Source organism: Telopea speciosissima, chromosome 5 (assembly GCF_018873765.1).
Source record: "Telopea speciosissima isolate NSW1024214 ecotype Mountain lineage chromosome 5, Tspe_v1, whole genome shotgun sequence".
Classification (NCBI taxonomy): domain Eukaryota; kingdom Viridiplantae; phylum Streptophyta; class Magnoliopsida; order Proteales; family Proteaceae; genus Telopea; species Telopea speciosissima.
In genome coordinates, this window is record NC_057920.1 from 59,592,621 (window position 1) to 59,606,420 (window position 13,800).

Below are 13,800 nucleotides of genomic sequence, written 5' to 3' on the forward strand. Positions count from 1 at the left end.
ACTTGTTCCCGAGTTTAAGTGATATTTTGTTGTGAACACTTGAAAATGAATTTAATTGCTATTACACTTTAAATAGGTCGAATTCTAACAGCTAAGTTGTTGATGTAAAGAATTTTTAATTCTTCAGGTCACCATGATTAATAAAAATGAATAGTAACAATTCTTCATAGCAAGAAAGAAAAAGAGCTTATGTTTCAGGCTGACATGGTTTCCCAATAAAAGTCCCACTTGTACATACATTTTAAGTGAAAAGATAACACGAAAGAATGAACTACCCCTACTGGATTCAAGAGTTATAAAACTAAAATTACAGAAGAAGAGTGTGTATGTGTATAAATTGACGAATCCTCGAAGAATCGAAACACATCATGTAAGCTGAAACTGTAGATTCCAGAAAAGCTAACTTTATCAATTGACTGAATCATTTACATCAGTTCAAATGAGGAACTAAAAACAAATCTACACAGAATCAAGCTGGGAAAAATTATAGGGAAAAACGAAAAATAAATTTAAAGACCGAATAAACTCACACTACCATGAATGCCATAAAATATTTTACAGAAATCAAACAGAAAAACTCAAAGTGACAAATTAACCAAAACACCACACATGAACGAACAAATTACAGTTGTTTAATTACCTGTTAGAAGGATTTAAAGACGAAAAGAAGGAAAAATTCCAAATTTTTTTCTGAACTTTTCTTGGGAAGGCGATGGCGACGAGGGGAGAAAGCCGGAAAGAAGAAAAAGCGAGAGTGAGGAAGAGGCGAATCGATGTGAATATATAACAGCGAAACTAATAAAATATGGAAGTTTAACCCAAAGCAGTTGGAGCTGTCGATGAAGCTTCGCTGGTGGTGTGGGGCCGGGTTCGGAAGAGGAGAAAAGCCGAAGAAGAATGAGCTTAATTAAACATTCCCCTTTGATTACCCTTTGAGGAATTTGGAGAGAGTTTTGTCTCCGGATGACTCGTGGTTAATGTGGCACAAAAATTTTACAATTTTTTGGTCAACCACGTCTCATCTTGACGTTGATCGATGTTCGCTGGACTGGGTCCTTCGCTCCCATGGTTCGTAATTTTGTATCGGATCGGTCAAAATCATTTGTATCGGATCGGTATTGGCCTGATCGATCCTGTGTAGTATCAGTGAATCGGTCAACTCAATTGGATTGCCAATCTTGGGATCATATTGATCGGTATCCGTCATTATGATTAAAATTAAGGATGTTAATTTAGAATCGAAATTAACTATTTAAAATTGAATTGAACCAAACCGAGATGGGTTCGTTCTTTTTTTTCAATTGTGAAATATTTCATTGGTTCAAATCATGAAATCGTCAAATCGAACCGAATTACCCATTTTCAAATCAAATACATTATATTTTTTCAAATATTTTAATTAACATGTATGCTAAATTTTATTCCATTTTAATGTTGAAAAAAGTTTAGTTAAATATGACTCTAACAAACAAGGGGTTCTTTTGATGTAAAGATGTAAAAAATTTGCCCACATACACAAAAGAGGACCCAAATTCGGGGTCAAAACCAAATATGAAACCAAAAAAGGAACCAATTTTTTAAGGGAGAAAGAACGCTAACCGATGTTGTGTGCAGGTGTGTGCTGTGCGGCACATAGCCCAACGCAAAAAATTTGATGTTGCCCCTAGAAAGGCAGAAAGTACCAAGGACGCCGGTCTTGTTGTTGGTGAAGTCTGATCTCGGTCCACAAAGTATTGTGGTGATTCTTTGGCGAGCCGTTTCGCCTTCGAAACACACTAGATGGCCAAAAAGTGCTTACGTCAGCGACGTTAGTGTTGACACCTATAGTGCTCGTCAAGATCTACGATTTGATATGTATTTTCACCTTATTTAAGTTCAGGTCCAAACGAGACTGGGTGGGTATCTAGGGGCAGTTTTGTACTTTCTGAGTTAAGATTTTCTTATATATTGTTGTTATCTCTTTGAGAGATGGGAGAGTGAGGATTTCTATTTGTTTCATAAAAACAGTGGATTCGTTCTATCGTTCAATCGTGGATGTAGCTTTTCTTATTGGGATTAAACAACGTAAATCTTGTCTTTTGTGTGTGTGATTTCTTTTTTCTTTTGCATTTCTTCTGCAAAATTGTCATTATGGTGCATTGCTCTTTTGAACAGATATCTTCGCTATGCTATGTCTGGATGCAAGTACATGCTCAGGCACAGCACCGGATAGCGTTATTTTCCCCAATTTTTAATATTTCCAAACCAATATTGTTCTATACAGGAATCGATCCAACAAAATTCGATTTTTCATCATTTTTTCTATCGATATAAACCGATTTGACCTATCCGGATCGATATTGCCTCTTCTAACGTGCACGCTATGCACACAATCCCGCGGTGCTAATCTACGTTGCGTGTGGAGTGGTCAAAACTTGTTTGATCCAACGGTGTTTGTCTGATCTGAGGACTTTGTATTTATTTCTGAGCCTGTCGAATATGTAAATTGGATGGTGGAGACTGGAGAGATATCTTCAGCTTTGTTGTTTTTTTTCGAGTTTCAAACAAAATTCAAATCTTCAGATCTAACGGGGTTTCAAGCATTTCGAACTTTACCTGGGCCCTGTGGAGTGTAAGCTCAGCTCTCGAAATGGTCACAAGGGCCTTTTTTTTATTTTTTTATTTATGGTAAAAGCAAAGGTCACTAGGGTTTGATTTGTCTATCTTCTCTTTCGGTCATAAAGCACTCTTTTCTCTTTCCCTCATCTCTCCTGTTTACTGTAGCTATAATTAAAGTTCCGTTCTTTACCAAAAAACCAAAAAAGTTCCATGGGTCATGAGGAACACCAACCGGTCGCATTCTAGCTGTGGCTCTAAAGTCTACAAATATAATCGCCTAACTGTCTTATAAATAATTGGGGATACGCACCGATTTTGTTACTCACCAATATCAATATTGTGCTGATATCGTATCGGTAATACAGTACGACGGATAAGGGGTAAAATGGTTAGAAAACTCATTTTTTAAAAGAGATTCAGGAATAATTTTGTCTGATACAGCCAATCTAGACCGATTCCATATCGATATCGTATCAGTTTTACAGGTTAATCATATCCCTTCCAATACCGTGCACTAAAACCATGAGCAAGATAATCATTTGTAAGGCAATTAAACGGTTATTGTGTCGACGTTTGAGCCATGTCTTGAGCATGATCGTTAGCATTGTTAAACCCGAAGAAAAAAATATTTACTGATGTTCTCTGTGCCAAGACACATGAACTGAATATTCTTACCATTCAGACGGAAAGGTTAGAAAGTGGTTATTTTGCCACCCCATGTGTCTGGCGTAGCCAGCGCCCCGGCATGGAGAACATTAGCCTTATTCCTCAAAAGGAAGAGTAATTGAGATTTGAGAATATGAGATCACAAGCTACCACATCAGTGTCTGCTTTGATGTTTTTAACTTTTAACGGTGGAGACAGGAAGCCGACACGGACTTATCACTATTTTACTTTCAAAATCAATCTTCTCATCGCTGAATGTTAGATCCAGCCAATGATAAATTGGTGAACCAGGTGTTTGGGATGTCTGACCTTCCACTAGTACAAAATATAAAATATACACAAAAATTTGCTATCCAACCAAAACGAAAAGTAAAAGATGCGTCAGCCTGTGGCTAAAAGTGTTAAGCGGTTAGGTTTCGATGTAAACGGTTTGATTTGATTTACTTAAAAATTTTAATAAATATTTAGAAAAAAGAACTCTGTCTGAGAGTATGGTTTATGTCAATACTCTCATGAGTCTATTTCTCTCATTTTCATATTAAAAGATATCTTTGCTCTTTTATTTTAAGGTGATAGATAGACATATGGGAGTGCTGGCGTAGGCCACACTCCCGAACAAAAAACTGTTTCCCTAAATGTTTTAATGGTTTCATATTTATTAGGTTTTAACTTTTATTTTAAACAGTTTTTTGAAAAGTTTTTTAGTAAAATAGATGTAAACTTAACGTTGAATTGAATTGATTATTGTTATATGTTTTATTTTAATAATTGTAAAATTACAGTTGCTTATAGATTTTATTTTTTATTCAAAATGTTTGAATGCCTCTTAATTTCTTGATTAGGATTTGTTTATTCTTACCATAATTGTTTTTTTTTTTTTTGGGTGATTAAATACCATAATTGTTTATCTAACTATGAAGTAACTTAATTTACTATTTATATATTGATCGGTATAAACAATTTATCGTCGATTTAGTTTAAACCACTTAACTAAATAGTCTTAATTTTGAAATTAAAACCAGACCATTTATTAAATGGATTCATGGTTTTGATGTACAGTTCAGTTTGATTTCAGTAAACGGCTTCTATTTGGTTTTGACACCCTTACCTGTGGGTCAATATAGGATCAGTCAAGATCGGGGATTGGGGACCATCCATACCATTCTAGATTGGGTGATTCTGTCAATCCCTAAAAACAAGGTAATGTGAAAAAAATATCTTGCCCACTAGTAATGTGACCATAAAATGAGACTCTTGTCTCATCAACAAACTCTCATCACCTATTAACGAATTTGAAAATATTCTCCCCCTTGGTCATCTAACGGTACTGAATACTTGTTAAATCCGTGCCCAAAACCCGGTTTGAAACGCGATTTGACCACCGGTCTGGTTTAAACCTTTTGTGTAGAACCAAGAGTGGAGTACGCTCGTGAATCGTGGGTCATAACACTCAAGCCATCACACGAGATTGTCGACCGCATAAACAGGGGAAGTCCTCGAGGAAAGATCCACCGTCGAGAGAAAGGGGGAAAATCGTCCACTAAAGCATATTCTTGGAATTCCCTTATGATAGGGATCCGCGGGCCCGCACCGAATCGCCCTTATCCACTTAGCGATGATTGGGAGTAAGTCACTATCCGAATAATTCATGCCTATGCATGACCATTAATAAGCATAAGAACTAGAATGGGCTTGGGCTTAGGAGCTTAGTCTCTTTCTAATTGTAACTAGAACTTAGGACATGGGCCATGGGCCATGGGCCATGGGCCCAAGTGGATCCAATGGCCCAATGACTTAAACTAGACCTTGGGCTTATACCTAACCAAATAAGCTCCTAAACAAATGGACCTAAGGACTTGAGACTAACCAAACAAGACCTAATGCCTAGATGGGTTATTAAAGACCCAAAACTACTATTCACCTCACATTTCAATCCTAAATCGTGGAGAGGAGAGGAGAAAAAGAAAGAAGAAGAAAGAGAAGAAGAAAGAAGAAGAAGAAAGAAGAAGAAAGAAGAAGAGGAAGAAGGAAGGAGAAGGGAGAAGTATGGTGGAGCACAAGCTATCATCATCAACCCTTGGTGAGTCTCTCTCTCTCTCTCTCTCTCTCTCTCTCTCTCTCTCTCCATCTCTCTTTCCCTAATTCTATTACCTAGGGTTTGAATTGGTTGAGCACACCTTGAGTGCTCCATCTACTCAATTAGAAGAGCCATTAATGGCAAATCCTTGATGTTTAACTATGAAGCACCTAACCCTACCTTAAGCCCATTCACCCTTCTCCATTTATGAACCCTAAGTTGGGGATTTACCTCCATTTATGGGTTTTACCAACCCTCATGGAAGACCGTAGATGTGTGGGTTTGAGGGGTGTTAAATAACATTGATTAAAGACCCTTTCAAAACCCCAATACCCAAACCCATGAGTTTTCTTTCCATATGTATTTTAATGGAAGAAAACCTAATCGATCATGGGGTTTACAAACCCATGTTGGGTGTATGCTATGGCACCTTGGTTGGAGTTGTTCTCATGGCCAAAGAGACCCCTAAAAACCCCTAAGAATACCCCATTTTAGCCCAAGACTTTGGGGCTGCAAAACCATTCTCGGAATGGTATGAACAAAAGATCGGCACATGGACAGCACATGCAAGTGCCTCCCCCGAGAAAGTAGATCTCGGTGGGAAGTCCGAGAGGGACAGGCACATGGACAGGCACATGCAAGTGCATCCCGAGAAAGATCCGGTGGGAGGTCCGAGATGGACGAGGCACATGCAAGTGCCCGTCCCTCGAGAACCTAGATCTCGCGGTGGGAAAGTCCGAGAGGGACAGCACATGGACAGCACATGGACAGTGCACATGATATAGCCTTCTGTATGTGCCGGTCCCCTATTTTAGCCTTGTTTGATAACTTATGGGGCCCAACTCTTCTAGCCCTAAGGCACTAATCTCTCCCCACGTTGTACACTCTCTTTAGGTTGACCTGACCGGCTCGGGGCGTATTAGTACGTGGGACGTGTACTTGGCATCGAACGCCGATTTGAAGAGCTCCGCATCGACGATTGACTGAGAATCAAGGTGAGTGAGTTAAGCAAACGTCTTAATTTATGGAATGTTTGTGTGTCGTGTCTTGCGAATGTCATTCATGCATGTGTGCTATAATATATAATTATTAGTAAGATATAGGACGATATAAATGTTTAGATGTTGATAGGACTTTACATTCTTGTCTTGCGATATTATTTATTTTATCGCACTATGGTGCGAATGGTGTTGGATTTAGTTATGGGACTCGGTGCCGGTTGGTGCTGGACCTGGGGATTCCATAATATGGACTCACTCATGGCATGTAGATCTAGGGCTTCGGAAGCGGGATCCAAGTGCCGGTGGGTCTGGGCTTGAGATTACCGTACTTGAAATTGCATTAGAATTGTCCATTGCATTAGGTGGAAACGGATGGTGACCGACCGACTACCTTGGTATTCACATCTCGTACTTGTATACGCTTATGGGCTAGAGGGGCGAGAGGATAGCCGCACGATCGTATTTCGGTATCTATGGACTCGGCCCGGCTTATGCACATGCGCCTCACTCATACAATAGGTGAATGTGGCTAGGATAAATGTTTACCAGACTATGACCCTTACCGACAGGGGTTAGGTGTCGGTCAAATCTGGGGTTCCGACCGTTATTCGGGTATACCCACCGGGAAGTTCGGGCGCCAACCGTATTTTGGGCCGAACGCCAGACGGGATTTGACTTGGGGTTTGCGATATCTCTTGGTGGAGACCCAGACAAGAGCTTCAGCGCGATCTGGGTTTGTCATCGCGGTATACCATCCGCTTATGGTACCGATGTCGGGATGCTACCTAAGGTGTTGCTATAGTACTATACCCGACTTAGTTGTGTGTTAGGTGGATAACAATAAAACTATACATCATCATTCATTCATGTAGCATGATTGTAAATTGTGTGTGATGTACGGTCTACCTTGGTGGTATGGGACACCTTGGTATCCGTCCATCATGTATGGTTTGCGATCAACCCCATTCATTATTATTATTGTGTATGTTTGTGTGGCTTAGCCACTCATTGGGCTCGATTGGAGCTCACTCCTCGAGGAAACATATTTTTAGTTGATGCGGTACATTCGAGCAGAGTGGCACAGAGCACGAGACTCCCGAGGCTGGTTACGTTGATTGGTGGGCTCGGAGATCGTGGAGCATGGACCGAGTGTTGCTGCGATGTGTGTTCCTTAGCGGGACAGTGACTTATGGCGGTGGCCATCTTTTGATGCACTTGATTATTCATTTTGAATTATAGGTGTATTCTTTTGATTCCTTTCATGATAGATGTATTATTTATATAGTAGGTAATACATAGGTCCTGATTAGAACGAATTGTACTTGAAGGGGTAAACTTGAATAGATGATATTTTATATGCTATCACCTAGCTTCGCTAACTCCGATGTTATTAATATTAATCCTTTCTTTTTTTACCTATTATCCGTCGTTGTGAATGAGTAAGTCTTGGGATCGCATCGTGATTCCGGTGGTTGGAGAGCGTAGTTGTATGCTCGGTTGCATTTCCGTGGTTCAGGGAGGGGGTGTGAGACTTGGTATCGAGCGTGATGCTCTACCTCATGGACTAACTCGGTGTTCACACGACCCGATTTACTCTAAATTAGGGTTAAATATTAAAAGCCTTAACCATAAACAAGAATCGTACAACAACGGAGAATATATAAATTTTCTTGATAGAACAATGCTTTGATAATACAAATAAAGGTAGGAGACTTCTATAGAACATAAACCAGTTTAGAAATGAAGAAAAGATGAGAAACTACATACTAAACCCTAGGAGTTACAAAAAAAAAAAAAGAAAAAGGATATATACTAAGGTTTATGAGGGTAAAGTCATGGACAATGATGTAAAATATAATGATAATCAGGATTAGCCTAACCATAAAGAGCTATTGTATATATTAGGAAAATTTATACATTATAGGATTGTCATGTTGCATAAGCCCAACGACTTCAAGATACACCAATACCAATAAAAAATTGGGGCCCTTGGTCTATAAAAATAAATAAATAAATAAATAAAAAATAAAAAATAAAAAGAAGAAAAAATTGTGGTTAGGAACATTACGAATAACATTTTGAATAGTGAATCATACCATAAGCGGTATAGGAACGGAAGAAGCTTACACATTGAGATGGATTAGCAAATAGCTAATTTATACAAAAGAAAAGCTCACCGAGCCTTTTCACAAACACCTCAAACTCATCACCTGGGCATTCGTGCTACGATCGCAACAAGCGGGGCATATGTCCAAGACTTGCTCGTACAAGAAGCCCGTGTATGTGCCAAACCCGCAGCCATCGGTCCCATGCAACCCGGGAGTGTATTCAACATGCCTGCAGATGAGGCAGAAGTCATCATCGTGCGAGGATGTACCTTATGTCTATACCTATCACCTGGCACGCATTATTGATTTTAGAGTTTACGACTCAATTTAGTCACCCACGGTCGTTAGTTGTAATTCCAACTTGCGTAAGCTAGTCAGTCGGTGAGAGACTTTCCGCAGACTTGTTACGTAAGCTAATGATTAGGGGAAATTATCTTTCATTTTTCTCGTGGCCTTAGTGACGGCCCGGGCTTTCTTTGGGAACCACCTAGAAATTTTGAGTATTGGTCCTAAGTACCCTTAGGTAAGCCTATGGCCCCACATGTCTCTCGAGAGCCATTTTTAGGACTTGGTGGTAAATCTCCGGGAATGCCGGGATTGGCTTGGTGTATGGGCCGATACGTTCAGGGACCTTGTCAAGAGGGAAACCCAAGATTTGTGTCTAGATTTCGAAGGGACGGTGAAAAAATATATATATATATATATAGGCACGTAGTTGAATCTCGATATGTCTATACACCCACGAACCGATGGATATCTAGAAAGGATAATTTAGGACGGATGCTAGGACGTATGGATTATATCATGTAGTTGGAAGAGAATGATAGATCTAGCAATTTAAGTTGATGAACAGTATTATATCGGGTGTTAGTGTAGCCAAGTGCAGTCAAGAACTAAAAGGAACTGGAACTGAAGGATTCGACAAAACTTTGCTCAACAATAGATATGAGTGGAGTAATGGGTCCTCGAATGTCCCCTCCGTTATTGGGAGTGAATAGTAGGGATTCCATCAATATTCCAATTCATTCTAAAGCCGAGTTAGGTAGTGGAGGATCGGAAGTGAAAGTCCTCATAGGAACAGCCAGGTAAGCAAAGTAGTACACCTTGTGTCATTCAACCCAAAATTTTTGGAGTACGAATCTTGGACGAAGTATATGGAAATAGTTGCATCTCTCTATTTCTAGAAGTATAAGCTCGAGTTTGATTTTCATTGGGTCCTTATATACACTGGACTTTATATTAACTAAATCGGAATTGATTTATACCATTGTGTAAGGTGGATACTATTAGAGGACAAATCAATACAACTTAGTTTAAGCTAAATAACTAAGCATCCTGGAGCGTGAGTTGAGCACGCTTTAACCCCTCTATCCGGCACTATCCAATACCATTTAAGCAAAGCCAATCGGTGGCGATGCACTTAGTAGGAAATCACAAACCCTTCCTTGCCGCTTTAATATCAATGAGCAACTTATAGAGGAAGCCAAAAGAATGGGGTTGGAAGTGTTAATTGATGATGCTACTATGTTATTTTTCGCCCTGACAAGACAACCCTCATTGGCAGAGAAGATTAAGGAAGTCCAACCTACCGATGCAGAGTAATCTCATTGATTAAAGGGGCATCTTGTTAATGAGAAGGCGAAGTGCGGTCGAAGTATCCTCACCTATGCAGATACCTAGGTACGTCCTCAATTTCGAGGATGAAATTCTTATAAGGTGGGGAGGATGTTAAATCCGTGCCCAAAACCCGGTTTGAAACGCGATTTGACCACCGGTCTGGTTTAAACCTTTGTGTAGAACCAAGAGTGGGAGTACGCTCGTGAATCGTGGGTCATAACACTCAAGCCATCACACGAGATTGTCGACCGCGAAAGGGGAAGTCCTCGAGGAAAGATCCACCGTCGAGAAAGGGGGAAAATCGTCCACGAAAGCATATTCTTGGAATTCCCTTATGATAGGGATCCGCGGCCCGCACCGAATCGCCCTTATCCACTTAGCGATGATTGGGAGTAAGTCACTATCCGAATAATTCATGCCTATGCATGACCATTAATAAGCATAAGAACTAGAATGGGCTTGGGCTTAGGAGCTTAGTCTCTTTCTAATTGTAACTAGAACTTAGGACATGGGCCATGGGCCATGGGCCCAAGTGGATCCAATGGCCCAATGACTTAAACTAGACCTTGGGCTTATACCTAACCAAATAAGCTCCTAAACAAATGGACCTAAGGACTTGAGACTAACCAAACAAGACCTAATGCCTAGATGGGTTATTAAAGACCCAAAACTACTATTCACCTCACATTTCAATCCTAAATCGTGGAGAGGAGAGGAGAAAAAGAAAGAAGAAGAAAGAGAAGAAGAAAGAAGAAGAAGAAAGAAGAAGAAAGAAGAAGAGGAAGAAGGAAGGAGAAGGGAGAAGTATGGTGGAGCACAAGCTATCATCATCAACCCTTGGTGAGTCTCTCTCTCTCTCTCTCTCTCTCTCTCTCTCTCTCTCTCTCCATCTCTCTTTCCCTAATTCTATTACCTAGGGTTTGAATTGGTTGAGCACACCTTGAGTGCTCCATCTACTCAATTAGAAGAGCCATTAATGGCAAATCCTTGATGTTTAACTATGAAGCACCTAACCCTACCTTAAGCCCATTCACCCTTCTCCATTTATGAACCCTAAGTTGGGGATTTACCTCCATTTATGGGTTTTACCAACCCTCATGGAAGACCGTAGATGTGTGGGTTTGAGGGGTGTTAAATAACATTGATTAAAGACCCTTTCAAAACCCCAATACCCAAACCCATGAGTTTTCTTTCCATATGTATTTTAATGGAAGAAAACCTAATCGATCATGGGGTTTACAAACCCATGTTGGGTGTATGCTATGGCACCTTGGTTGGTGTTGTTCTCATGGCCAAAGAGACCCCTAAAAAACCCCTAAGAATACCCCATTTTAGCCCAAGACTTTGGGGCTGCAAAACCATTCTCGGAATGGTATGAACAAGCAAGACGGCACATGGACAGCACATGCAAGTGCCTGTCCCCGAGAAAGTAGATCTCGGTGGGAAGTCCGAGAGGGACAGCACATGGACAGCACATGCAAGTGCCAGTCCCGAGAAAGATCTCCGGTGGGAGGTCCGAGATGGACAGGCACATGCAAGTGCCCGTCCCCGAGAACCTAGATCTGCGGTGGGAAAGTCCGAGAGGGACAGCACATGGACAGCACATGGACAGCACATGATATAGCCTCTTGTATGTGCCGGTCCCCTATTTTAGCCTTGTTTGATAACTTATGGGGCCCAACTCTTCTAGCCCTAAGGCACTAATCTCTCCCCACGTTGTACACTCTCTTTAGGTTGACGACCCGGCCGGGGCGTATTAGTACGTGGGGCAGTGTACTTGGCATCGAACGCCGATTTGAAGAGCTCCGATCGACGATTGACTCGAGAATCAAGGTGAGTGAGTTAAGCAAACGTCTTAATTTATGGAATGTTTGTGTGTCGTGTCTTGCGAATGTCATTCATGCATGTGTGCTATAATATATAATTATTAGTAAGATATAGGACGATATAAATGTTTAGATGTTGATAGGACTTTACATTCTTGTCTTGCGATATTATTTATTTTCTTGCACTATGGTGCGAATGGTGTTGGATTTAGTTATGGGACTCGGTGCCGGTTGGTGCTGGACTGGGGATTCCATAATATGGACTCACTCATGGCATGTAGATCTAGGGCTTGAGCGGGATCCAAGTGCCGGTGGGGCTTCGGGCTTGAGATTACCGTACTTGAAATTGCATTAGAATTGTCCATTGCATTAGGTGGAAACGGGATGGTGACCGACCGACTACCTTCGGTATTCACATCTCGTACTTGTATACGCTATGGGCTAGAGGGGCGAGAGGATAGCCGGCCGATCGTATTTCGGTATCTATGGACTCGGCCTGCGGCTTATGCACATGCGTACCTCACTCATACAATAGGTGAATCTTGGCTAGGATAAATGTTTACCCTAAGACTATGACCCTTACCGATGGGGGTTAGGTGTCGGTCAAATCCGTGGGTTCCGACCGTTATTCGGGTATACCCACCCGGGAAGTTCGGGCGCCAACCGTATTTTGGGCCGAACGCGGGACGGGATTTGACTTGGGGGTTTGCGTATATCTCTTGGTGGAGACTGCACAAGAGCTTCAGCGCGACTCGGGTTTGTCATCGCCGGTATACCATCCGTTTATGGTACCGATGTGGGGATGCTACCTAAGGTGTTGCTATAGTACTATACCTGACTTAGTTGTGTGTTAGGTGGATAACAATAAAACTATACATCATCATTCATTCATGTAGCATGATTGTAAATTGTGTGTGATGTACGGTCTACCTTGGTGGTATGGGACACCTTGGTATCCGTCCATCATGTATGGTTTGCAATCAACCCCATTCATTATTATTATTGTGTATGTTTGTGTGGCTTAGCCACTCATTGGGCTCGATTGGAGCTCACTCCTCGAGGAAACATATTTTTAGTTGATGCGGTACATTCGAGCAGAGTGGCACAGAGTACGAGACTCCCGAGGCTGGTTACGTTGATTGGTGGGCTCCGGAGATCGTGGAGCATGGACCGAGTGTTTCTTTGCGATGTGTGTTCCTTAGCGGGACAAGTGACTTATGGCGGTGGCCATCTTTTGATGCACTTGATTATTCATTTTGAATTATAGGTGTATTCTTTTGATTCCTTTCATGATAGATGTATTATTTATATAGTAGGTAATACATAGGTCCTGATTAGAACGAATTGTACTTGAAGGGGTAAACTTGAATGAGATGATATTTTATATGCTATCACCTAGCTTCGCTAACTCGATGTTATTAATATTAATCCTTTCTTTTTTTACCTATTATCTGTCGTTGTGAATGAGTAAGTCTTGGGTACTGCATCAGTGATTCTGGTGGTTGGAGAGCGTAGTTGTATGCTCCGGTTGCATTTCCCGTGGTTCAGGGAGGGGGGTGTGACAATACTGATGGCCATGGACAAAGGATTCTCCCTTAATAGTAGGAGTGGGGAAACTCGATCCCAATAATTTTCTTTTGAGTAAGTATTGCTTGGTGTAACCGTTGTTGGTTACACCGAACTTGGCATCAAGTTCTCGAACATTCGTACAAGTACAATAGGGTATTTTGCATAGCAAAAAAAAATCCATTGAGTTCTAGTCGACACTGATAAACTTTTTTACATTGGTAAACTTTTTTACACGTAAGACAGAGATAAAAATATGTTGGTAAGATTCACGACAAACCCCAATCCTTAATATGCTCTATTTGACGTCCAATCATCAAATTTTGACTTTGGTAAAGATG